Below are 27,884 nucleotides of genomic sequence, written 5' to 3'. Positions count from 1 at the left end.
CGGGCGATCGTTCGAAAAAAAAACCGTCCTGTCGTCGTGGAAATTGCCCGATAGTTCCAAATCGATTCTCTACTTTACGACGTGTTCTCGAACGATCGAGCTGCCGCCGTGCCGCCACCGTCGCCGTTGTAGCCGCTAGAACTGCATTCGCGTGGATTCGAGAAGAATTTCAACCAACCTGCGAGACCGGCGATAAAAGACGAGATTTGCATTCGCTGACGTCACGTTCTGTGCCGACTGCCGCAAGCCAGCGGCAGTAGTTGCTGTCGCCGTTGCATCCGGCAACTCGTTTTCGATCGAAATAAGAGGAGAGCTGGTTGTGAGCGTGACGCGAAGGTGATGTCAGATATAGCTATTTTATTCAAAGCTACATTGGTTAAATTATTTGACGATTTTGTACATTACTTAAAGTACTCAATATGTCAATCTGAACGAGTAAATTAATTATCCAATTAGTTATTTTGTCCATTTTTTTCTGACTAAGATTAATCAAATGACAAATCTTTGATTATGCGAGATTTTCTGTGTAGTGAAATTATTTATTTAGCAATCTGCTGTGTTAATCAGTTTACTAAACTATTACATAAATTTTTTAGTAAATATTACATTATTTAATTACGATGAAACTTAGACGTTTGGAAATCACAGACCTTTCGAAACTGTAGCCGGCAGCTGATCTGATCGCAATGCTGCGTCGCACCATAAACTTTTCTCAGATTTTATGTCACGACAGCGAGATTATATGGAAAACTTTGTAAGATTATGCCATCCGGATCGTAACAACATGAGTGTTAATATTAGACAGTATAGTGTGAGTCTCAGGGAGGTCGGCAAACTTTTGACACTTGCGGGTCACATTTATCTCTCGGCCTTAATGAAGGGCCTGTGACTGATGAATATTGTAATGAGGTTGGAAGGCTCCAGGTGAGGTATAGCAAGAACATATGTACCGTATATAAAACGCTTAAATATTAATGTCAGTTTTTAAATGCGTTCACAAATATAAGATTTTTTTGCGTTTATTTAATTTATAAAAGAAGAAAATTAATGATCCAATAACTGCCACCTGTCACATTTTGACACAGAGTAATGTAAAAATAATTATTCAATTATTTTAGTTCCGAATAATTTTAATTGAGTGTGACAAATAGAATATTTCTTTTTCATAAGAAATCGAAGAAAAATATAGAATAGCTGATAGGTAGGTTTTTAAAAGAGCACTCGGAAAAAGTATCATTCTTATAATTGCATATTTCAGTGTGATATGTACTTCCTAGAAATGTCATTATTATTCCCAGAAAATTCAGTAATGAATAACATCTGCCCTTTGATCATAAGCAATTTTTACGGAGATTCAAGACTTTTTCATGCAAAATCCGATCATTCGATGTCACTCTTTGACATTATCTATCGCGAGATGAAATCTATACAGCAGTACGAAACCGCGAAGCCGTCGAAGTGGCAATGCATGTCCAAAGGCAGTATATTCTCATAGACCTAGTCCCAGGAGGTGGCTGGCTCTCACGGCAGTGCCGGAGGGTATTTATTTGGATTTCGGCAATTAGCCAGCCATTAGTCGAGGTTGCGGCGACGCGGATACGTGTAGCAGATGCGTGGCAGAACAGTAGCCTTTTAGTACTTGTTCCATTTGTTCTTCGCCGTTTTGCCTTCTACTTTCTTTCTAATCTACCTTTTTTCTGATTCGTATATTTCTCTACATATAATCCGTTACTCTCCGTATTATAATTAGAGATGATTGTAAAGTAGATAATTGATACGATTATAAAATTCACGATTTTGTAATGATTATTATTTTAGTAACGCTTAATTATACGGAAAGAACGAAGTATCGAAACATTTAGCTAGATATTGGAGATAAATCTGAAAATAACATTGTTGAACCCTAAAAATAATTATGTGGCTCAAACTAATTGTGGTGCTCGACCTGGTTATTAGAGTGTCAAAACTTTTTTGCAGCATTTATCATGTTGCTGAACGTACTACTTAATTATTTTGATGGTCCACTAAAATTATTTTCAGACTTGTTTTATGTATCTAATTAAATTTTTAGATACTAAATTATTCCTTATATGCATAAGCTTACGTGTAAGCTATCTAAAAGTTAATTTGTATAAAAATGACAAGAGTCTGACAATTATTGCATTTATTATTGATGAAATGTATTCTCGATCCTCAATGTACATGCCTTTGCTATAATATCAAGAGTGAGATGTCATTCTGATATTATAGCGTTGTTCCTATTTTATTTCTATTTTCTGAAAACTTTTATCAGCCTCAATGTGGAGTTTGCATCGTACCAACGAAAATTTAATTTCTTATGATAGAATCGATGAAGTCTTTCTGTCTATTTATATTCACATTTTGCGCAAAATTGCTGAACCGTTTATTAGTATGGAATCCCCAACGTAGACTGGTAGTATGAACCAATAGGTATCCGTTTTGCAAAATACCATGGAACAAATCGATTTTCCCCCGCTATTAACAAGATTCCGAGAGAAATTTGCATTCGTAACGGTTGATATACGGTTGGCAAAACTACGCTCGCGATCACGCCGCTGCCTTCGTCGAAGTCCGTGCTGCCTGCGGACCGAATTATGCGCTGCCGGACATTGAGATACAACAGTACTACTGCCGCTACGTAACAAAGATATGAGATTCATTCAATTAGAGCACACCGGTGGAATATAGAGAGGAAAACACTCTGTAGTCCTGTGGCCGGCGACCCGAAGAGGAACGGACGCGGACGACGCGTCGCGCGAAAGCGAGCGGTCGCTTAAACAAAGGTGACAATCGTTCGTCGTGATTCGCATAATTTCACTTGACGCGCGGTATCCCAACGTGCATCTCCGGTGTCGCGTCTGTCTCTTTACCTGTCGGATCTTCCGCTGCCGGTTCTCTCTGTCGGACGGTCCACCGGTAGTTCCGGCGTTTGTGACGCTGCACGTTCAGCGCCGTCCTGAAATTATAAACGAGACGAGCGAGACACTCCCGACACTTTGTGCTCACTTAATTATTCCCGGGTGCGCGAGACTTTCGGCAGGTGAGCGAATTCCTATGCCGAGTGCGTATGCCATACAGAAGCTGCATAGCTATCGATGTTAATAACTGAGAAAAGATCCCAGAAAAAACAAAATGTATCTTTTTTTTTTCAAGGAATATGAATAGGAATACTATAGGGGTGAGTTGCCACAAATCCATACGACTTAAATCATCTTTCATTATATTTCCTATTTAATCATGATTTGAACGCAAATAAACGCTACAAAATGTAGCTTAGTGTTTCAGATATTTATTATAATATATAACTTTTTATCAATAATCTTGTAAATTAATTTAGTGTAAGCTTTTCTGCATCGTGCTGCAAGAGGTACAATTTAGGCAACTAATCAAATCTTATAAATTTCCAAAATTTTATCACCTTCAAAATTATCGAATTTGTAAATTAAAAATATAAATATAATTAAAAATAAATAAATCGTTAATTAATATTTTTATTAATAATTTCATTGATCAATTATTAATTTATTTTTACATATAATTAAAATACATTTTTAATTAAAATTATATTTTATTAAAATTTTATAAAAGAAAAAATTAATAATTATTTAATAATTAATAAAAAATAAAAATGTTAAAATACCTTTATATTAATTATTAGTTTCACTGTCACCAGTATTAATTACAATAAATAATATTAATATTAAACATATACAATATTAATATTGCTTATTGTAATAGAATTTGTGATGTATATAATTTAGGAAACTTAATAATATTATAAAAATATTGATTTAATCTTTATAACACAATTACATATATGTATATACATAAATGTAAAATATTCCGTCATAAATATTCTTTATAAATAAATGTTATTAGTACATATAAAACAAATATAGACAAATATTTTATCTCTTTTCTTTATTTCATATTTTATGTAGCATTTATTTTGTCAACACTAAATGCTATTTACATTAAATAAAAATATCGATGAGGTACGATTTAAGTGACTGGTATTTACGCATCTCTTGCCTATAATAAATCGTTGATATAAAATACTTTATATAATATAATGTATAATTCTTACATAGAATCATGTTAAATAAAAAATTCTTTTTTGCGAGTACACATTGCGAATTTCATCAGGCACGTATTGCATCGATTTTCAGTGCATACGTAAATCCGTGGTGAGATACGTGGTGTGTTAGTGATTTTTGCAATTTTCCTCTTTATTAATAATGACTGAGAACTGTACCACACTCTACGAGCTACAAGCACCTTTCGGGATTTCAAAAATTATTAATATCGGATAGCGGAAAGTGGATATAATTTGCCGCTGACAATGGTCAGGACTGCCCTATCCAGAGCAAACCAATTAACAACATCATAGAAAGCTGCGTCAAATGCAATCTTCACGTTATTTGTTACAATCGTTTCAGTTTCTCTTGATTTTCCAATTGACACGTAACGCTGAGCATAAAAAAGAGCGCGTGTCGCGAAACGAGTGCAATCAAATTTTCTCGATGATTTACGCCTGCCGCGCGACTCCCTGGGGCGAATCAATTTTGGAAGAGCGAGAGAGGGAGACAAATAGAGCAAGAGGGATTGACCGTGGTAAAATGAGAGAATGGAAACGGGCGTAGAGAAAGAGAGAGGGTGCAGAGAGAAAGCGCGAGAGGGTTGAAGCGTGTATAACGATCTCGCCGGTGAAGTCTACCGCATCGCGGCGCGATAGCGACAATCTGCATTAATGCGTTTCTCGGCCATTGGCCAGAGCTGCTAAATATTGGGTCGGAATACACGCAGACATCGCTATTAACATGCCTGATGGGCAATTTCCGGTGAAACAAGCCGAGCGCGATGAGTACTCGGTGGCTAAAGAGTCGTATATCGCGTCGCGACAGTCACGTCTGTCTAAAGGACTGAAGCCGAGCGCGGCAAGAAAACGCGAATGAAGCATCAGGGTGAGGTAAAGAAGAGAGTATAAAGTCGAAACGTGAAGCGCTTTATTAGCGACCGTGTCTCGAAAGTACTTGAAAAAGCACGGCGGGCACGGGAACAAAAAATGCTGCGACGACAGCAGAAAAGAACATGCGAAAAAGAAGACGCGCGCAACCCGAGAAATACCGTGTATGCACGAGGACTAAATGAATAGCAAGAAAAATCGGATTATTTTTGACAATGCAGAAGCGACTGTCACTCACTCATTTATTTTCAGTTGCTCCTCCAGTTTTCGTAAAACTTTAAAACGTATAATAAAATGCATACTTTTATGCGTAATCATATACTTTTCCACCTTTTTTTTTAAATAAATTATAAGTTCTATATATATTATATCTCAAAATGTGTATAATAAAATACACATTTTTGTATAACCAGATCGAATATTTTCATTCTTTTTTAGATAAAATTGTAAGTTTTACGAAAATTGGGGAATCGACTAAAAATACAGGAATGAGTGACAGCCATTCGTGCATTGTCAAAAATAATTTCATTTTTCACTCTTATTTTGCACATAATAAAAATAAAATAATTTAAATATTTAAATTTAAAGGAAAAAGATAGGAAAATTAAATTAAAAAAAATTAAATACAAATGCCAAATAGAAATCTAATAATTATTTAGTTTTATAACGGACGATAGAACATGCTATGTTAAAAGTTGAGAATTCAGTCAAAATTTGCACAACATATTTACGACACTTGCTCGACGATCGAAACAAGTTATATTTGAAGGCTGTCGGATTTTCGTTCAATAGAACTGATATATTCCGTTGCCGCGCGGAAGTTAAATATAACTCTCATCATGCCGTTATATTGTTGAATCAGCTTATCTAATCGTTTATCTCGTACCGCAATCGATAGGTATCATTGAAAAGATTCCTCTGCGTAATCACTATTGCCACAGTGACAGCACGAGACTTAATACAGCTAGAGAAGCTTGACGTTCGGACAATCACGTGAAAAGAAGCGAAATGTTAAAAAAAAAAGAAGAAATAGCGAAGGCTATACCGAAAGATAATGCCGTAAGCAACGACGTTTCATTCGTTTATTCGATAACGCGCGCAGCGGGTCGTGACGTACGGTTCATGCGAGCTGGAAGACTGGGTAGACAGAAAATTCGGTGTTGCGGCCCGATCGAGCGCTCTCCCTTTCCCCAGAACGGAGGCGAGTGGAACGGGTTGGTTTTTTTTTATCTCTAGTTTCCACAGCGCGCCATTCATAAAATCGGCGGCTAGGTGCGGGCCACTCTATTTTCCGCACGACTTAAAGTCGATATCGCCTCGTATCATTCGCGAATGTACACCGGACAAGATGAAAAATCGTTGTCCCCGATGATCGATTTGATCGTACTGAGCATCCCCCCTCCTCAGTAACTGATATCGATTCACAACATAAAACTTCGATCTGTATATAGAAAGATTTAATCTGCTTATGTTATAATTCTATATAATTATAGTATTATATTATTAATATATAATACTTGATTCTGTAGATTAATTTCATAATTATTACATGTTAATATCCCGGTTTTTGAAATAATAATTTTTTTAAATAATAAGCAAATAATATAATATGTTGTTGGTATGGATGTAGAGCTTTTTTTTAGATTTAAATAAATATCTCATGCGACATTATTTGAGAAAATAAAAATATTTATGTGACCCATAAAAAATCAATTTGTGTTACTTCAGTGTAGATAAAAATGAATAAGATTTAAATCTGTATTGTCTATAGACTTACGGATCTATGAATCTGCTTGTGTGGCAAAATTAGAAAATTGAATATAGTGATTCCGGAAGCATGGTGGTCGACGCAATATTCATTTCGGATTTCATCGATAAAGCATGATAATCGAATTCGCATGCTAAAGCGACGTTGGTTATGAAACTATTAACGCATCGTAGTCGAGTATGTAATTTACAATTACGCACAGTGAGATATAAACTCATTATTAACTGTTATCCAACCATTGTAGTATTTAAAAAATGACTGATTTCGTCTCTCCCGGTCTCTCTCCGTCTCTCCCGGTCTCTTCCCGTCTCTCCCGGTCTTTTCCCGTCTCTCCCGGTCTCTCCCCGTCTCTCCCCGTCTTTCCCGGTCTCTCCCCATCTCTCCCGGTCTCCGCGGTCTCTCCCCGTCTCTCTCGGTCTCTCCCCGTCTCTCCTCGTCTCTCCCGGTCTCTACCCGTCTCTCTCCGTCTCTCCCCGTCACTCCCAGTCTTTCCCGGTCTCTCCCCGTCTCCCCGAAAAAGAGAAAAAGAAAGAGTAAAATAATGATTATGTCGATAACAACATATTATTTTTATTCTTTCAAATTATTAATCAAAATAATAGATATATGAAATAAATCTTATATATAATTTATATCGGTGTAATATACATTTCCTCTCTCTCTCTCTCTCTCTCTCTCTCTCTCTCTCTCTCTCTCTCTCTCTCTCTCTTATTTCTCTTCTACTTCTACTTCTTCTCTCTTACTATGAGAAAAGTGGATTTACCTCTGTACTGCGCGTGCTTGCCTCACAGCAGCAAACGGAAAACTTTCAACTTCGGAAGTTCTACTTACAAGATTCATGCTGCGTTAATTCTTATAGGGGCATGACGTTACTCTTAGCGTACAAAGAGTGTTTAAGTTTCACCGCGGCGATATTGAAAAATGTTAAATTTAATTCTGGATCACTCACCATTACGCTCGTTAGAAGAGAACGGAGAATTAAAAAAAAACATATTTTAAACAAAAGTTTTGAAAAAAAGGCATTTAAAATTTTAATTTAAATTTTAGTCAAATGTGACATTTTATATATATATATTTGAATCATAGTTGAATTCCTCTAAAATGACACTGACTTTAAATTATGTGCTTTGTGTTTTAGGTATATTTAATTTGTAATTGAATACATATCAAAATTTACGTTACAAAGAATTTAAAATTTCTCTGCGTTAAACTAAAAATTTTTCTTGATCAAAATTCGCTATGTTTCAAATCTTTAAATTTATTAAATTAATAAAAAAATTTTGTTTATTATATCATTAGTCCTAAAAATCTTTTTCAGTTTAAATAAGAATTTCGATTTTTTTCTTTGTATTGTTCAGAAATTGTATTCATATAAAGCCATTTCTAAAGAATCTTAATTAGAAAAAGGTTAAATTAGAAAGAAGTATAATATATATCAAAATGTTTATTGTAGCTAATTTGCTAACTGAAATATTTGTTCTTAAAAGAATATTTTCGAAAACAAGATATTAAAATTTTCCATATCTCATGGATACATTCACTATATTCTACACGAAACACGTTTTCCGTCGATCTTCCTGATTCGGCATTTGCGTGAGATAGGGCGCGATAGCGGAAGCGGCAGAATGTGCGGCGCTAAAACCGATAAAACGAATTCTGGAGCGCGTCCAACGCCTGCGAATCGAACGAGCCCGGGGTGACGATTTTCTCTCAGGCTCGCAAACACCAGGGGAAGGATCGAACGGCAACTCAAACGACAAATTCGCGTCACTCTGCAAATTTCTTGAAGTAATGATTAAAGTAACGCGAGATGCACAGATTACTTCGGTCGTTGCTCATTCGAAGCGGGAACCAATGAGGTCAGTGAGTCGTTCTTAGAATCGCAATCGGTGCTCGAATTAACCGAGTCCGAAGGCAGTTTCATCGATTTGATAATCGACTTCGAACTTTGAGTAAATTGTCGCAAGCGACTAATACAAGGCTTTAATTAAGAAAGGCTTCTTTCCTTTGTATACCAACTTCCTCAGTTATCTGATTCGTGAACACAAAACCAAATGCATAAAAAAATGCCTCATTCATGTGTACGATTTAATTTTTTGCGCAAAAATAACAGCGGAGCGTATTAAATTACACATTTAAGTATGTAAATTCATCTTTTTATGTGGTATTATGTGTTATTTTTACGGAAAACTAAATCACGCACATGAATGAGGCATTTTTATACACTTCAATTTAGAATGAATTTTCTCTCATTTGCGTTTTCTATTATTTCTTTTCCTTGATTTTTTTACGAAAGTAAATTAAAAAAGATTAACGTTTGATTCAATATGTAAAAGTATAAATTTCTAATTTTCAGACGCAAAAGTTACTTTAAAAGTTTTACTGTTACAAATGAAAATCTTTTTTTTCTGTTTGCTTAGTTTTAGATTTAGTTAAAAAGGCGATATACAGAAACTGTTTCTTATGCTTTCACGTTTCTTTGTCACCCCTTCATTTATTCTGTCCCTACACGCACATTTCCTGTCCCGTGTTCTCCTTCGTTCGTTCTTTCCCTCTTTCTTTCTTTACTTTCTCTCTCGCCCTCATTTTATCTCAACAAACATAATCGGGAGAGGAGGCTCACGAAAGCAACGAAAAAAAAATCATTCGCGCGACGGAGGATCGTAAAGCGACCCTACCGCGAAAGAGGGGAAAAGAATCGATCGGCCTAATCTGATTAAGACTCCGGCTGCCATTGGACAGTGACTCGTGCGCACCCGTATATATTCTGCATACGTACGTGTGAATGTATGTAGAAACGTACATGGTATCTGCATGTCAGTAAGGGAAAGTATAGGGGCAGTAGGGGCCCTTCGTACACCTTCGGCGGGCCGCACCTCGCCGTAAATAAAGTCAAATTCGCGACCGTCGCGTTAAATAGAATCGCCCGCATGAACGCGCGTCGAGACGAGTAACGCGAAGTCGCCCCGAAGCCAAAAAGAACTAGGTTGTTAGTAACACAGACAATTTCGTTACGGTGAATTCCGCATTCCCCGTTTATCGAACGTTTAAATCTTCTGACGCGCGCAACGCGAACCTTACGCGTGTTCGAATCCGAATATTACGATGCACTATTGGACCAAAATCGTTAATCCGCGCGGACAAATGTTCGACAATAAAACCACGCGATACAATGGAAAAGCGTGGAGAGCCAGTTATGGAAAAATGACATTTCATACGGTTCCAGATCTCCTGTATTTTTATTAGCCAAAAAGAAACAGTATTCAAACACATTTGGGAGAATATACAACTAATTGTAAGTCGCGAAATATATTCGTACGTACACGCACCGTAATTTAAAAAGTTTTAAATCAACTGCAATGCATACTGCTTTTTAAATCGTTCACAATATAAAATTATATGACACTATTGAAAAAAAATCTGTGTGCACCGCGCCCGTTATCTACAATATCCCTATATTCCAGAAATTTGACTTTTGGGGGCTTTTGTTCGCCTAAACAGGCGGTTACTAACAAGTCGGGGAAAGTCGAGCGAAGTAATTCGAAGAGTCGTAAAGTGCACTTCTAGCAGAAATGCGAAGCCTGAGTTTCTTACGGGGGTGCACTGAAGCTTCAACGACGACGCAAATTCGGAAAGTCGCGATACTGTTCTGACGTAATTGAATGAAGAGATAGAACGTACTCTTGAACACAATCTTATTAACGTGATGTAATAATTTGCTTTTTCTCTCTCCCTTCTTTTATTTTCCTTCTTTCTCTCTCATCACATTTCTGTAACTCAATTTTATTATTTTTCAATTTTTTCAGTTTACTATTTTATTATTCTTTTTTATACAAATTTAAACATCTCTTTCTCTTTTTCTTCTTTGGTCTATCACAACGTTATTTGCTTGAACGATATCGCAAGGTTCTTTGGTAGATATGGAGGCAGTCTGTGATTAGAGAAGAAAGGAACCTCGAACCGACGATGCGCGTTATTCGGGAAAGTTTCCTTTCGCGTAAGAAATGCGAAACTTGACGACGATCTTATAAGCATGACGAACTATTAATGACGTAAATGCGGATATGCTATTCTTATAATCATCAAGCTCAACGAGCGTGTATCAATGCGCGGATGCGATTGTTAAATGATTATTTTCCGCGACAGTGTGTTCCAGATCGTTTCCCACTGCGGCACTGGATCGAGAAAATCCATTCGCAATCGTACGGGCGTGAAAACCCGTGAAACGATCCCATTTATTGTTCATACGGCACGTGTATTCGGTATTCATCGAAAAATCGCTCACGAAATAAGTTTCGAAACTGAAGCCGGGGCGTACGAATTGAAAAATACTATGATGAAACGTTTGCGAACAGAACGAAACGTGAGCGATAACTCAGGGATGAATGGCAGTGTCGCTGCACGTTTGGCCATTCGCAAAATGATTTCCGCCATTTAATATTATCATTGTATCTAATCCAACAGAATCTTTACAAACCGTGCAGCACAAAAATCTTTTTTTAACATTTTGCTAAAACTGATTGTCAAAACATATGTTTTTTCTTAGCACAATTTTTTTATTAACGTTTAATTATTTTCTGTTTCATAATATGGAGTTTGTCTGAGATTTTAAACTAACTAAACAGTACAATTATATTGCAATAAAATACAAAAGTTTTTTTTCAATTTACTTCACACGCGACACAAGGCCGCGTGGAATTGTGTAATCAATGTTTGACTATCAAATTGTTTAAAAAAAATTTTTATATGACTGCTGTCAATGGTGAAACTCTATTTACAAAACGAATTGCACAAAACTATCACGTGTCACCATACGGGAAACACCGTCCAAATACGCGTCTAAAATTGCAGCCGGATGAAGGATAGCGCCGTTTTCATCTTGGTACGTGGTATCACCGGTGATGGTGAAAATCAGCGACGCGCGTCATGCGGTGGTGAGAAAAATTTCCTCACGCGGATGAAAGCGACGGTATTGAATGCAGAGCGATATACAGGGTGCACTAGTTTGTCCTTTCTACGAGTACTTATTCTTCTTTATGGTAGATATAAACATGACTTTCTCCTTAATGAAAATTTGATTGGTCTTCGCAATTACTGATATTTAATGTTAAATATATGACGGGATTATAATATTATTCTTAATACAGAATGTAGAGCACGTGCGTGACGATTGTTCGCCACCCGCTGCTGCCTATTGTATCTTCGATTGCATTGTAAAGTAAGTCACGTAATTACGCAAAGATACAAAAGGAAGTAAATTGAAAACAAAATAACAAATGCCGATGAATGCGCAACATTTCCCTACCAGCGGTTGCGTCGGCACATTAGATAATATCGATTATCAATTACGACGCGTATCACGGCAACGTATCGCTCACTTCCGTCGTTAAATTCTAGTTTCCACGAGCAAATCGCATCGGGCGATTATTTGCCATTAATAGATATCTCGTGCGCATGTCATACGTCCGACAAGAATTTTAAGTTCGTGGCTGCCTTGTGGTAAAAGGTACGAGACGGAGCCACGAACAAAGTAAATATTGCAGAGAACGGCACATTTCTCTGAGCTGGCTGTTTGGTTGCTTTCCGTTTGATTGACACAAATTGCTCATCCAAGCTGTTTCCTATTTCATGCTTTCAACCGTTACAACTGTTTATTCAGTTTTCATGCCAGCTCGTACCAAGGCTCTAATATTTGTTAAACAATTCTTAAGCAATGAGAGTGCCAAAGTGCCATAAATCTCGCAAAATCTCTTGGCGAAGTAGTCTTCCTTTTAGTCTCATAACGTATTTACAAACGAATCAAATGGATCATAGCCCAGGGCGACGAGATTTCAAAAATAACACATTTTTCAACGAAAAATAAATTATTGACTTAGAACTCTCTGTTTATTTCGTACGGTGGTTCGATCAGCTTTGAGTAAAGTATCCCCTTGCAAAATAAATATCAACCAAAAATAACCACGTAAAGTTGGTCTTTATTCGTTTTGCAATTTTATGCTTACGTTTTATTTAAGATAAAAATTAATTTTATTGGCAGAAAATTTGATGAACAAGAAACCATTCAGCGCATTTGGGATATTAAATCGTACATTTAGATCTCTTCATTAAAATAATATATATTTAGTGAATTTAATTTTCGTATTCTTTGTGCAAATTCTTCAAATGTCATTGCAACACGCAATAACAAGAAACATCTCGGTTTTCATTGCGTCAAGTACTGATAAGTATCGTACAAGTCGAAAAGGCGACAGCAGGAGAGGGATAGGGTCAAACAGGGCGGTCTTGTTTGTGCACGTGGTGTTACAACGGACACATAGGAGAAACACGAGGCGAGGCAGAACGGCTGGACATAGGGCAGACAAACGGACAGACGAACGGACAGGAGAGGGTGGTAAACGGGGTCGGTTCGCGTACGCATATAAAATATGCCGAGGCCGCGCTATCTCGCGGCCGATTGCCTGGAAAACTCACGCGAAAATATCGATCCCCGGCCACCTCGCTTGTAATCTGATTAAGCAAGACCAACGGCTCAACCTGACCATAGGTATAACGGGGCGCAGCGCGGCGGAGTTCCAAGCATGAACACCCCCTCCCTCCCTCCCTCTCTCCCGGTGTGCGAGTGAGGGTGCGCACACTTACGCAGCACCCCGGACCCTCCGCAACGTATCGGCGTATATGCACACCGGCCGTTTCACGCATGCAGAGACGTATAGGAACCATGATTCTGATGTTTGCACGCCATTTCACCCTCTTGTCTTTCCTCCCTTCGAACCCGTTCGAGTCCTGAAGGGTCGTAGGTCACGACTGACGAACGAGCCGCGTCCCTAAAGCTTCATTCACGCTGTTTGTGCAGCCTTTCAGTAGGAACGAGATCGGCACAAAATCGAAACGTTGTACAATGTAAATCATACGAGACAGTTGCGATATCGATAGGAATCGATATTGTTAAAGAGAATCGTTTGATAATTGGCGCATATGAAATGTAATAACCAAGTTGATCAAGTTGTTTGCTAATTATGCTGAATAAACTTACTTATATTTTAATAATAAAATAAATAATGGAAAGTTTTAGTTTTTTACAATAGAAATGAGAAACACAATATTTTTTTATTAATATTTTTTCATTTTCACTAATGAGCAAATGAACTGTGTTTAAACATTTAAAAGCATTAAAAAATTTTTTTATAGCGTTAAATTTTTTGTATCACATAAAGCATTGTTTTATTTTTTTTTTTTAATGTAACAAAGATCCACACATATTTAACTTTTGCTTTTTCTCAATTTTGTTTTTCAAGCAGTAAAATATTTAATATAATTGTTAAATTATATTAAATACTTTGTTTAAATTAATTCTCTGCTATTATTGCAATCGTAATTTATCATATGAATAATTTAAACAAATGGGACAATTGTAGACATCGATCCATTTTCTACAATAAAGCCATTAATCAAGCTTAATTAATTGACAATTTGTTTCTGTCGTTACGCTATTATTATTTTACAAGGAGGAAATTTGAACAAGGTTCTAGAAGATGGAACTCGATGTCAGCAAACAGATAAAACATAAAGATTCTTATTCAAAACTCTTGACAAGACTTTTAGATAACATCTTTTAATCCTCGTTATATTATACGCGCATCTCTAGAAACTCTCTTTTTGACAATGTACCAGCTGTTTGCAGCATAATTTAGCATTAGTATTAGTAGCGCAAAGTGACCCTTCTCGAGAAAAAGAAAGAACTGATAACACAAACTAGTAGAACCACAGAACAACCGTAGGCGTTGTAATAACTAACCGGTCGACGAAATATAAAGTTTATGGGCCAACTGAATGTAGAAACGCAGTTTAATTTCCATTAAATTTTGGAAATTTCGCGAGCGAGCCTGTTTGCCCCGGGTACACACACCTAATTTGCAACTATAATTTCGCGGAGCGCATGGTTCAATTTCGCATAGCAGCGAGCTTGCAAGTCGTTACTGAATCTACTGTTTTCCACAGCTGATTTTCCCAACCCAATCGACCGTACGACCATTGCTTTTCGCCGTGCGAGCTCTGTAAGTGCTGTTGTATGTTCTTTCCACGTTCAGTAATAAAATATCTGACCCGTGAGGGCGCACAATCTTATTCAATAGTTAGATCCAATTTGAGAAATTTCGCACGGGGAACCTCGCTGTTGGAGAACGTGAGCGCGCATACATGGGAAACGATCGCATCCTCGATTCTCTGAACGCAAAGCTCGACAAAGTCTCGACCGCTTATACCAATATTGCCTTCTAATCCGTCAGAAATATCGTTCGTGCTTTCCACGTAGACACGTCGGTATCGTATTTGTACGAGAATAAACGGGGAAACAGAAACAAAAAAAACGTCACGGCAGTAACAAGGAACTAACTGCAAACATCGACATCGATAAACGCTTTTTCCATTCGACTCGCCAGAGGGGAAGAGAAAGAGACTAAGGCAAACGAAATTATCTAACATTCGCTTAACTGGCGTCAAACGCGCCCCAAGCATGTAAGAAATTCAATCGAGAACGCACGCAAATACTGCAGTACGACACGCACAGTGAACATGCTACTTCAAATTACACATTAGCACTGAAATTAGGTTGTTTCTCGTTGCGTACGTAACATACGCTTGTGCATTATAAATGCACGCATAAATTTTGTTCCCTTTTTCCTTATTGTCTTTTATCCGTTGCTTTCTCGACTAAGTAAGTATAAAAATGAAGAAGAATAAATAGGAACAAATGAGAATTTATGTAAAATGCAGTTTACAAAGTTTTCAACTTGAAATAAGAGTTTCGGAAACTCTATTAAGAGAAAAATAGATTTATTTGCAAATACATCATGCAGTATAGCGATATAACGGTCGGAAAGAAGCAACAAGAAGTAAAAATGAAAGAGGAAATATTACAGCCGAAAGCAACATACCATACACATTAAATCAGACGGCTGTCTTAAATTAAAAAAAATATATATGAACATACATAATTATCCACGACTACTGATTTAATATTACTTTTGTTCTTCAAAAAAAATTTTATTTGCCAGCACCTGTATTGCTACGCTCTTATCAAATTTTAACATAGTTTTGTAGCATACAGGGTGGCGCATATAAGCTGCATCGAGATAAGATTCTACAATACATTTATATTACAACATGAAAGCTGCGATTAAACGAGATATTTTTCCAGGTTCGAAAACTCATCGCGTTGCGATGTAGTGTGTGCGCCGCGAGAGATGGAATCACGACTCGATTGGTATACAGGCGAGAACTCCGGACTGTGGTTAGGAGAACGACCTACATATTCGAAACACGAGAGACTTCGATTCTTCTCCTACGATAACTTCCGGTGGCCACGCGATACGTATGTAAAACGCAAATGCTGCCGATTCTTCTCTTTCGAGTCTTGATGCCCGATATAAAGGTGCGTCCAGACTTGTAACGTATCGTATCGCCGTAATGTTACAAATGGCAACACGGCACGGCGTCACGATCCCATTTGCGACGACGACATATACAGGATATTCCACGTACAACGTCGCAAGACCTCTTTTTCTCAAGAGACAACAAGTGCAGTGGTAACAACAAATTTTTTGTTATTTCAAGATTTGTTGGACAACGGTGTTTTATAAAGAGCCGTGACAAACTTTAAAAGGAGAGTTTTGTCGCCATCCTTAACAATTTCCGAGAAAACAGCTTGTAATACTTTAGGTGAACCATCCTGTATACGTAGACCGTATTCTATTCGCCAAGCGAAGGAGGATGTTGTCGGGTCGTTGCAAAAAATTGAAAAAAAAGCGAGTGAACAAAGAAAAGAGCAAATGAAAATTTTAATTTTATAAAATGCAATATGTGTTATGGGCGCGGCACGCGCGTACTGCAGCAACTCTCGATTATCGATCTATTATTAGTTATTTTGTTTACTGAGGCTAATTATAAGCGTATTAACATCTATGCAACACGCACTGGTTTGTAAATTAAAAAAAAAAATATGTATGTCAAAGTATTCATGATGCTTAGCGTATAATTTATTGTGTTCTTATGTGGGTTACACATTAATGTCACGAGTCTGAATGCACTTTAACATAAAACTAAGCCCGGAATAAAGTTCACGCATGCTCGCATACTGGCGGACGTATGCCATCATAATAGTCACATTAATCGGTCATCTCCATTATCGAGTCGATTGAGTCATAAAGATTTCAATGGCCTTTCAAATTGTCGCGAGTGACCGGAACACGAGAAGAATGGTAAAATGCATTAGCGGTATGGGGTGGCTTATAACAAATTAATGAGCTTTCAATGCAATAACACGATCAACGGAATCACCATGGAATAAATGTCATTGTCGTCTCGCATACGAAATGTGTACAAGAGAGATTAGTTATCGTATTAATAGATCAAAAATCATTTAAAACAATTGATATGATGGGAATGATGCAATATTTGATCTAAATGCGCTGCAGTATAAGAATACGATATCAAAAAAGGAGGGAAAAAAATGAAATTGATCTAATAACTCGAAAATCTCGGACAAAACAATAAAAATAAACGAGTACCGAACATTACCTATATATACCAATCGTTTTATTCATAAAAGTGAATGTATTGAGGTGCATTCCTACCTTTAGTTGAAGCAGCTCCAGCACACAATTTGTTTGCGAAGTAGATTTTTAGCTAATAAAAAAACATCACTCTTCTTGAGCACCTTCCATACTTCTTCCCGGATATGCAGTCGGTATAAAAACTTGCTTTTATTTGGTGGAACCTGTGAACAAAAACAACGAAGCGTTTCAGTCGGCAATATTACAAAATTTTGATTTGCAAAATTATATCAGACAACATAGCAGCTCTGTAAGCAACAGCTTATTGAAAGTGATAATAATTGAGTTTCTCGAATTTATTAAATTAAAATAGTCATGAAAAGATAGATTCCGTTCTCTTTTGCTACGTTAAACTTTGTATATTGAACGCGTTATATTGTTTGCGGTAAACATGCGCAACACCGCCGTGATTGGACGTCGCGCACGTATTGAATATGATATACAACGTGACCTCGTATGCGCGCAAATTGAACTAATCCTTGATAATGAACCATTATGGCGCGGGGAAACATCGCTCGTAGCATCGCTCGGCTTCTCGCGATATCGTAGATGCAGTCGCTTGACCGCGCGATTAGTAACTTAACCGGGAATAGACGTGCATAATCCCTGAACATTTATCGTTTGTTGTGTTATGCAGCAGATCGGTTTACGACGATGCCGCGGATACAGTCCGCAAAGATAATACAGAGGACATCCGGCAAATTGTACTACAACTGACAGGTTGTAAAATATGAAGAGGTATCTACGTGTAACTACATATATAATGTCATACATTTACATTCAAAATATTTTTTCCCAAAGCTATGCAAGCTAGAAACAATTAATTTTATGTCCTCATTTATTTTCTTCAAGAGAAGTTACACTTTAGTCAGTTGTAGTAAAATTACTATAACAATTTGTTATTTTTCTAAAAAAGTAATATATATATATATATAATATAAAGTTGTTACAAAATTTTAACAATAACATAAAGTTAGATCAAAATATAAAGTAGAGTTACTAAATGCGTACTAGTATTCACATATCTTTCAAATTGTATCTTTTGCAACATATTACAAACAGATTTACAATAAATTATTTTGTAATTGATAAAAGATACGAAATTGTAATAATAGACAACAAGGTATAATTTCCAACGATTATTTACATATAAATCAGTACTAAATAGAAAATAAAATAGAAAATAATTCAAGTGATAAACATTCATGCGCAATATCTTTTCCCTGTATCAAATTTAAACATTTATCGTATTTTTATTCCATTGTTGCTCTTCTTTGGCAAGTGAATTTCACTTTTGTTTCTTTGCTTTTTCCTCGAGGGAAAAATTGAAATTACAATCCAATCTAAATGATTTTAATCTCCTAAATATTTTCGATCTCATGGTAGTCGGCTCGCGGGAAAATCATTTTCGCGGGTGGAAACACGTAAGCGTTATCGTTGCTAATTGAGTTTACTGCGCAACGACCTTTCGACTGTTTTTGGATCGCGATAACTCGGTGGCCTGTATAATTCAATATGGATATAGCTGCGATATACATTGTAAAATGAGATTGCTATTCTAAAATCGCACTTTATAATGCGATCGGAGCTTTTTCCATACATATATGTATAAGGCAAAGAGACAATATAATATACGCAAATAATTAGATCAAAGATCGAATTTTCTCTCTAAATTAAATTATTACGCTCAATCCTTTTACAAGTAAATCATATTGATAGAGCTATACTGATGTTATTGATGCTAATTATAGCTAACTGATAATAAACATTTTCACGATCTCATGCATTATCCATTCAATAAAGCTTATCAAAGCAGTAACCGATCTGATTAATAATGAGAAACGTATTAACCCGATTGCAAGGAATAAAAGCCACATTTTGGTCGAATCGCGATCGAAATATTAAACAGAGCTTTTTACTGTTAATAAGCTGATAATCATATAATATTTGCAGTAGAGTGAATACGAAACCAACAAAGTGCATACCTATCTAATTTTCAATCTATCATTACTACCATCGCGTCAATTATAATCATTTGAAGTTAACATTGCAGTGCACTTCGAGTCTGATAATAATTGAATTTTGTAAGTATACACATATATTTGCATTTGCAAAATCGTCAGGATGTGCTATACGCCAGTTTTAGCTCATTTGCCACAATTTTATACGCTATCTCTGCATTCTATGCCGTTTTATTAAACCGCCGCGCGTGTCTGCGCGTATGTAATAACATCAGTGTATGCAGCACAATTTTTCGAAATTATATAAATGCGCGAAACATGAATTAAAACATCCTTGCCATGCATTCATTTATATATTATATTAAATACCAAATAAAAATTTTAAAAGCACAAACGAATATGCAATGGCGATTCGTAATTTAAATCGAGTAGCTTTTCTTTTAGCTTGTATATGTGTGTATGAAAGTTTATATTTTACATATAATACTCGAAATTTGCGTTAAATTACCAGATAAGTGTCAAAAGTTATAAGTCGGATTTCGATGAGCATTTTGCCATTGTACCATTTGTGCCGCGACACGACGAATACGCGCGATCGATATAATCCCCGCGAATAGTTTTACGCGTAGGTGGACGCCCGGTGAGATTAACGATTACATTATGTTTTAACGATCTGGATCAATGTGGGATCACCGAGTCGGGTAAAGCCGATCACCACATCGCGCTGCGTGCACGACCGGCCATGCTCGCCAATCGATTTGTCAAACTAATTAGAGAGTCGCGCGTTTGCGAGAGGGAATCGCAAACTTGCGATCACGCGAACCAAAGCGCACACGTGTGCCAATTTGACAAGTTATCTGTCTCGTATAGGTGTAAGCTTGCGCGTGCATTCAAGCGACGTTTGCCAGGATTTAAGGTTTTTTCCAGTTGAAACTTTTTATATACAGTATTGCAAAATTTTTATAAGGAACAATGAGAAAATAACTAAAATATTAAATTTCATTATTTAGAAAGAATGTTTGTAAGAAATTTATTTCAACTAATCAAGATATTTTTAGGCTTAAGATTTGTCTAATAAATACAAAATTAATTTTTTATTTGTAGATAAATTAGGATTATACTTTTGTCAGATATTTTGGGAATCAAACAGTTTATTTAAATGTATGTGCACATATAAAATGTAATATTTATATTATTGCTATTGTGTTTTTCATTGATTATTATAGATTTTTTAAATGTTTTTTTAATGTAATTTAAAATATATATAAAGTTCTTAAGAAAAAATATTATCGGTAATACTATTTTCAACAGAACGTAAATGAGAATACTGCAGAGAATGAAATGGGGATAAATGACGCATGTAAAACACACGTGCAACATACAGGCTCTATTCTCGTTGTTCATTGGCCATGCCATCGATTAAGTTTATTATAAATACTATTGTATAAATTTTCACGTCCATCACGTAAATATAACGACAAAGAAGAATAACACAAAAATATTTCGTGTGAGTGACATTAAATTAAATTATTACAGTATCATACATTAAAAATGTCTGTAGAAAGAAAGCTGTTATTAAATTTTTTATCTTACAAATTTATATACAACTAGCCCTTTAAAAGCTAATTAGAAAATTATTTACTATTATATGCCATTTTTCGGACATTCCGTTGTAACATTTTAATATGATCATTTATTTATAGATCTAGGTTGGAAGAATAAATTGTGAACCACTCTATATATTTGCTCACGAAATTCGATAGAATATGAAATGGAACTATACACGTAATCATATCGGAATGCGATATAACGAAATTAATGAATAATTAAATAAATCAGCGACGGCTGACTGTAAATAATTTAAATTAAATTACATGAAAAAGCTATTTCCTTGTAAACAAATATAAACAAATGTAATCGACAAGATGGAAAGAGTATGAAATAAAATAAATAGGAACGCAAAATAAAACAAAACCACAATGATATAATAACGAGGTTACGGGGCTTTTTAATTACATCCCCACTGTGTCTTCTGATCAACAATAAAATTCACTCTTGCTATTAAACATTCCTCTGTTGGATTGACCTCGATGTGGGCGGAATTACTCGTCGAAATAGCCAGTAACGCACTGAAACGCATTGAAACACTACCGACCATTTTTCTTTTATTTCTAGCTCGCAATTCCGAGATCTTTATAGGCAAAGTCACGGTTCGCATTTTCCCGCGTTAGGGCGATACTAAATCGAAAAATTCCGTAAAAATTAACAAGAGAAAGGGCCACATGTGACGTTACTGTGCCGACTGTTTCCCACGAATTGAGGGAAGGGGGAGAGTGAAGGGGATGGCGAAAATTCGTAACTTTCGGAGAGTGGAGGGGGGAGGGCGAGAGGAAACAATTTTGCAGGAAAGCCGCGACCGATGGAGAGCGAGAATCGTCGAGAACCACCGGCGCGCACCCAGTTGGGGAATCCAATTTGGATTATCGAAAATTCATGGGGGTATCTGAAGTACGCGTGTATGTGTGCCACATGCGTGCGTGTTTTCGTACACGCGCCGTTGTTCAATGAAAGACAGGCGGTGAACGAGCGAGTAATAGTGTTGTCTTTGTGACCGGGAAATACTCAGATTATTCAAAGAGCTTGTTTTGCAAAAAGACGATTCAATTTTGCTTATTTTCTCTTTTTATGAACGGACCGAACTAATACAGAGAGAGAAAGAAAAAGAGAGAGAAAGAGAAATAGATTGTGAGGGATAATAAATGGAAAGCAAAATAAAATGAGAAATTTCAATAACGATAGTATTGCCATTTCTATTGAGGTCTCTCAGTGTAAAGCGAAATGTATCTATAAAATATACAACTATTTGGTCATTGAAATTGTTTAGAAATGCAATTTCTCGCAAGCAATGTTAAATTTTTGGATTGAATAACGAGACAAGATAATGATACAAACAAATAACAAAGTATCTTGAAACATCAGACTGCTGTCTGAGCATAGAATTTATCCAGTTTGTTCGTGATGGAGAACGGCACTGGCGACCAGTTCCACGGGTAGACACATGGATAATATAAAGCGTCGCGTCCGCAACTTCCGACGACAGCAAAGTGTGGCTCTACGTTCGCACTGTATCATTCTCGTTAATCTTCTCCATCTTTCTCGCGACTCTCTTTCCGTATCCTCTCATCTTCTCGCTCACCTGTTTATTTAGCCGTTCTGCTTTCTTTCCGCGCACCATTATATTCCATCGCGGTTATTCGCGTTTTTCTCACAAGCTGTCGCAGTAATTTTTACGATCAAAAATCGAGGAAGAAAGATAAAAGGGCTACAAACGGAAACGTGTAAATAAAAAGTTGGAGAAAATAATAAAATTTTATGTAATATTAATCCCTTTGTGACATTAACGTTTCAAAAGAATCCTCGGGTAAGAATTAAATCCGAAGCTTGAAAAAATTCTATTGTTTCAAAAGGATTAAATGCGCGATAATGAAGTACATTCCTAACATAATAAAGCAGTCTATTTCTCGTCTGTTGGTTTTAACAGACCTCGAGATTAGAACTCCGAGCGGAGTTCATCAATATTAGAGACTCGTTAAATTCAATCAGGGGAGAACAAATCCAACTACTCCGAAATTCCATTTCGAAATCGATATGGCAGCAGACTTGACGAGGCTTGCTACTATCTTTGCCACGAGAACGCGGATAATATCGGATAACATACTAATAGCCCGTGCGCGCGTGCACGAGTCAACGAGCACACGCGAAACACGCCCTCATTAATCATCCGAACACCTAAGAACTGCAACGTGTAACCGGTGTAACTCAACCGACTACACCCTCCGGCCACGTTAGCCTAACCGCGCAGTCAAGATACCTCTTCCGCGCGTGCCGGCCGCTCCTCCAACCCCTTTACCGCTGGTCCATCTCACTCTCCGTCCTAAGAGCAGGTGGGGGTTGACGGCATAGAAGCGGGGGTGCAGAGCGCGATATATATCGCGGCATATATACAGTTGGCGCGCGCGCGCGCGCGCGTTCGCGCGTGTATATATATCACGCGGGATTTTCAGCCGCGAAATTTATAGCGTGTACCAACTCTGGGGGCTACGAGACACCCCCTCGTGCAGGCTTCGAGAGGGGGCTGTAGAAACGGACGGCGAATGTAGCGGTAACCCGTATAGATCACGTATGGCTCCACTATACGAGGCGAACTTTCTCGCGGAAACCGTGACCCGGCGACGCGGACGCGACCGGCGTGAGAGGAACTTCGTATTCCCTGTTGCAACACTTATCTCCCCGCATAGTCGCATTTTCCAGACTCTCGAGTTCATCCCTCTTCTCTTTCTACCCGTATTCTCCTTTCTCGATGCTCGGTGCACAATGCGAAATTTTTTCAATCTAAAAGATAAAGATACTTTGCAATATTTGATTGCATAAACATTCTTTTTGCTTCATTTAACCTGTATATTAAATTGCGTGTTTCTCGTAAACTGGAAAGATAAGTACTTATAAAAAAAGGTTAACAAGTCATTTAATTATATTTGTGTAATTTTTTCAATAATTTCACATATTAAGAAAATGTTTATTTGACAAGAAATAAAGAGAATTTGTGCTAATTTATATTTTGTATTTATTTCTTTCTCTGAGTCTTTGTGAAATTAATTTCGTCAATGTATGTAACATTAACACACATGTACTTAAATTGTTATTTAAATAAATTTTATTACAAATTAAGATAAGAGAAAACATAAAAATACATATAAAGATTAAATTAATGCTGAAAAATGTTTTTTTAAGGAATTAGAAAATTGGGAAAATAATTATGCAAGATATTCCTGCATGCAGAGAATTAAATAGCTAAAAAACATGCAGCAGTTTAGTGACATAGATGAATACGTTTGAAGTAGAGGATCGAAAAATTTTATTCGGTCCGTGATTTTAAATGGTGAAGTGGTCGGTCGCTTGTTAAGAAAAGGGTTGAGTTAAAGAGGAAACTTCGATGTTCAAGGAAAGTGAAACACCCATCGATCTCAATACTCTCTTGGGTTTTCCGCTGACGTTCACTGTTTTTTTTTTTACAACGCTTTTCAAAGTCCTTAGCAAAGTTTCAAGGAAATAATGGAACCGCGGCATTCCAGTCCAGATACGTAAATTACTTGTAATATTACGAAAGTGCACAACATGCATTTTCTCTCATTTTAAACCCTAATCTTAAATATTTATTAATTTATCTTTTTATCAGATAATGAAACATAAATGTATATACGTTTATATTTGATTGTGTTAGAACTGTAACAATACACATTCTGTGTAAATAATACCTACATTACTTTCCTATGTGACATGGGGCACAAATGCGAAACGAAAAGAGGCTTTTCCTTCGGATGGCCAAAATGATTTCCATATAAGAAAGCGATATTTCAATAATCGATTTTCCATTAGTATGACGTTTTGTAGGAGTTCAACATCGCGCTTATAATACCTCCCCGACCGCTTATATCGCCGAACATTTCACGACTGTTTGCGACCACGCTGCTGATTATCCCCCCGAACTCTCTCATTCTCTCTGGCGCAAAAGCCGGCCCCCGGAGTTGTTGCCGGAATAGTTATACTTCGACGCCATAATCTACTGCCAGACCACAAGGGTAATAAAACGTAATCCGTTTCCCGCGCATGGAAATTTATTGATACCAAACTACGTGCCCCAAGTATACATGGAAAGTTCGCTTCCCCCCCTCACCGAAGGGCGTTAATACTCGAATGGAGCACAATGATACACCGGCTTCTCGTTAAAGGGAATCTAAACGATGAAATACGGCACGCGTTTTGCCGTCATCTCTGCAATACTTCTTTTTTTTTTAAACGAAATTAAGTCTTTAAAAATGATGAAGTGAAAACGATAGAAATATATAACGATAACTCATTCTAATTGTAAATTATATACAAACTAATATTGAAAAACATAACTCTCGACATAAGTTTCGATTTTTTTCTCCATTGATAAACTGTCATTTTTAAAGATGTAGGTATAATTTGGCAAGACATTTTTATGTATAGCTTGACCTACAAAAGAATTGAACTGCGCTTACGACTTTTTATTGTAAATTTGAATTGAAAATTGAATGCTCTTTTCAAAACTATTTTTGTTTCAAAATTGAGAGTTTGTTGAAAAAAATCTGTAGTACTCGTCAGTTAATTGAGAGCAGAACAATAGACTCAAGCAGTAGAATAATAGATCACGATGAAGTCAAAATACGTAACGATAAATCGTGACTGACCAAAAAGTGACTTTTAATAAGAATTTTAAAGTCATTTTGACATCATAATAATTTTTTCTTTTGGTTAAATTGATTTATTAATTAATAATACGGAGCAAAAATTTATAAAATTTTATAGATGTATTACCAACGGCATTATTATTATTATTCATCATATCATTGAATAAATCATAAATATGTACTCTGAAATTATATACCTTTCGTTTTAAAGATGATCAATACAACCGATTGTCAAATAATGCAAGTTTGCATTGTTCTCCATCGAATAAAATGTGAAATTTTTGAAATTGCGATTCAGTCACTTGAGCTGTTGATGATTGAATAAATAAAAAACTGCCATAAAATAATAATTCACTCGTAAAAATGTGAAACATGTTTGTCGCTGTAAAATCCGAGTCGAGAATTTACACGAATAGCGAATGTAATATTTTCTCAAATAGTACAATGTCGATCGATACGTTTATAAAATTGCAATGGTTAATGTTTTGCTGTTTTATATTACAACGCAAAAATATTTTTCATAACTATAAATCTTGCCCACCGCGTATAGACGCGTACGTTAACAAATGTGCATACAAACTAAGCAACATAAATATTGAATAGATTTCATTTTAAATTCAAGAATAAAAAGTTTACACAAAAACCCTAAGTGCGCGTTAATAAAAACGCGTAAGTATAATAATTTATTACTATTTAATTATCTGTAACTTTTTTAACTAAAAAAAAATAGTCATAAATTCTATGAGCGTTTCGTTAAAGTTTCGCTTCCTTTTTGCGATCTTTTATTGCCGACGCGTAGGTGCCACAATGCCACGGAATCGTTTTCCAGGCCACGTTTTCTGCGACTTTTCTTGTCCACTCTATTGCGACAGTTACAAAATCCGACTGATACGCCAATCGATCAATACCATGAAATTTTTGCAACGTTTTTTAATTAATCCGAGTTATATCAATAAAAAATTATTTATTCCTTGTCTTTAGAGACTTTAATTATATTAGATTATTATTATTCAACACATTGCAAAGTGTTACTTTTGCAGGATTTTTATATTTCATGAAGAGAATATGATAAAAAAACTCGTATAATTCAGCAAAGACGTAAGCTTTTATTTTCGCTGTCTCAGGAGAAAACATTCAAAGTAATTTAATTGTACGGACTATATAAAAGATTACAAGTAAAATAAAGAAATTACAATTAACTTTTATCTATCAGGAAGAAAGACATAATGGGGAAAACTCATTTAGTTGGTGAGTTATTTTCTCTATTTATCATAAAAACAAGTAAAAATATAAAAACTAAAACAAATGTTGCTTTCCAACTTGTTACCATAAATTATGATCCCATTTAGTTAATGGAGTTGAATTGACTCCAATATAATAGTTACATAAAAATATAACCATAAGATTTCCAAGAATTCATCATTTTAGCGAAACGTGTATTTTCAGCGCAAAATAAAAAAATTATTATATTCCTGAAATTAGCCAATATCGTCGCAAATTAAAGTTTCAAGCTGTCTAGTGTTGCCAGGAAATAGAGAAAAAAATAGCTACAGTCAATACGTATCCCACCTTTTATTGAACGCCGTGAAAAACATGCATTCGCTCTCGGCATCAACCGAGGAGACGATGTCGCGAGATACGCGACTATCGATACTACCAATCGGCTCCGCTTTGAAATTTCCACTCTCTCTCTCTCCCCGTTCTGCACTACCATCCAGCCTCGATGTTCTCTCCCCCGTTTTCGTTTACATCGTCATCGATACGAAATCATGAGTATCTCGATAGAGCATCAACAGGCGCGTTCTACCCGCAACATTCCGCAAACACGTAGACGCGCGAGAAGACAGAAAACGCATATCGCGTAATTCAACATTTGGTCTACCGTTCGAGACGAGAGAGAAGGCAATCTCTCTCTCGTTCTCTCTCTCTCTTCGTCTTCAAGAAGGTAAACCGGAGTCCTCGAAGCGAAGCCTTAAAGGGCCGCAAGCTCCGAATGCTGGCAGTGGACCGAGAACGATGAATCGTATCTCCATCACCGACGACGCTGACGCCGACGCCGTCGTCTTCGATGCTATCCTCGGTTCTCCGTGCCTCTCTTTTTCTCTCTCCGCGACCTCGCTTTTTCCTCCGACTTCGCCGTTCTTCCCGAGATTTGTCGGAGATTCGAGAGATAAAAAGATCGTCTCGTCATACCCATCGAAACGTTATTTCTGTATACGTTTCGTCCTTCGAGCACACCGGAGAACGGAGCTTATGCTTCCGAGAACGCGCACGAATTTCCGGGGC

The 27,884-nt window shown here is 36.6% G+C and overlaps 1 protein-coding gene and 1 long non-coding RNA gene across 5 annotated transcripts in view; one reads left to right on the top strand and one right to left on the bottom strand.

Moving 5' to 3' along the window:
* The window catches only part of LOC105839444 (opsin, blue-sensitive), a 245,783-nt gene that overhangs the window by 141,850 nt on the left and 76,049 nt on the right, over positions 1-27,884 (bottom strand). For 3 of the 4 annotated variants that reach the window (XM_036288584.1, XM_036288585.1, XM_036288586.1), the window contains one exon: positions 17,387-17,529. The gene's annotated coding sequence lies outside the window, so the exon portion shown is untranslated. Of the gene's footprint in view, positions 1-17,386; positions 17,530-22,522; positions 22,948-27,884 lie in introns of those variants that run through there. The other variant, XM_036288587.1, reaches the window with a different exon arrangement.
* Positions 17,529-21,208, top strand: LOC118646202. Its single transcript, XR_004963743.1, has 3 exons — positions 17,529-18,103; positions 20,638-20,833; positions 21,030-21,208. It is a non-coding gene; the product is annotated as an uncharacterized LOC118646202 (long non-coding RNA).

Source organism: Monomorium pharaonis, chromosome 6 (genome assembly GCF_013373865.1).
Source record: "Monomorium pharaonis isolate MP-MQ-018 chromosome 6, ASM1337386v2, whole genome shotgun sequence".
Classification (NCBI taxonomy): domain Eukaryota; kingdom Metazoa; phylum Arthropoda; class Insecta; order Hymenoptera; family Formicidae; genus Monomorium; species Monomorium pharaonis.
The sequence above is the reverse complement of the archived record's forward strand: the minus strand, read 5'-3'. Positions and strand labels throughout refer to the sequence as shown.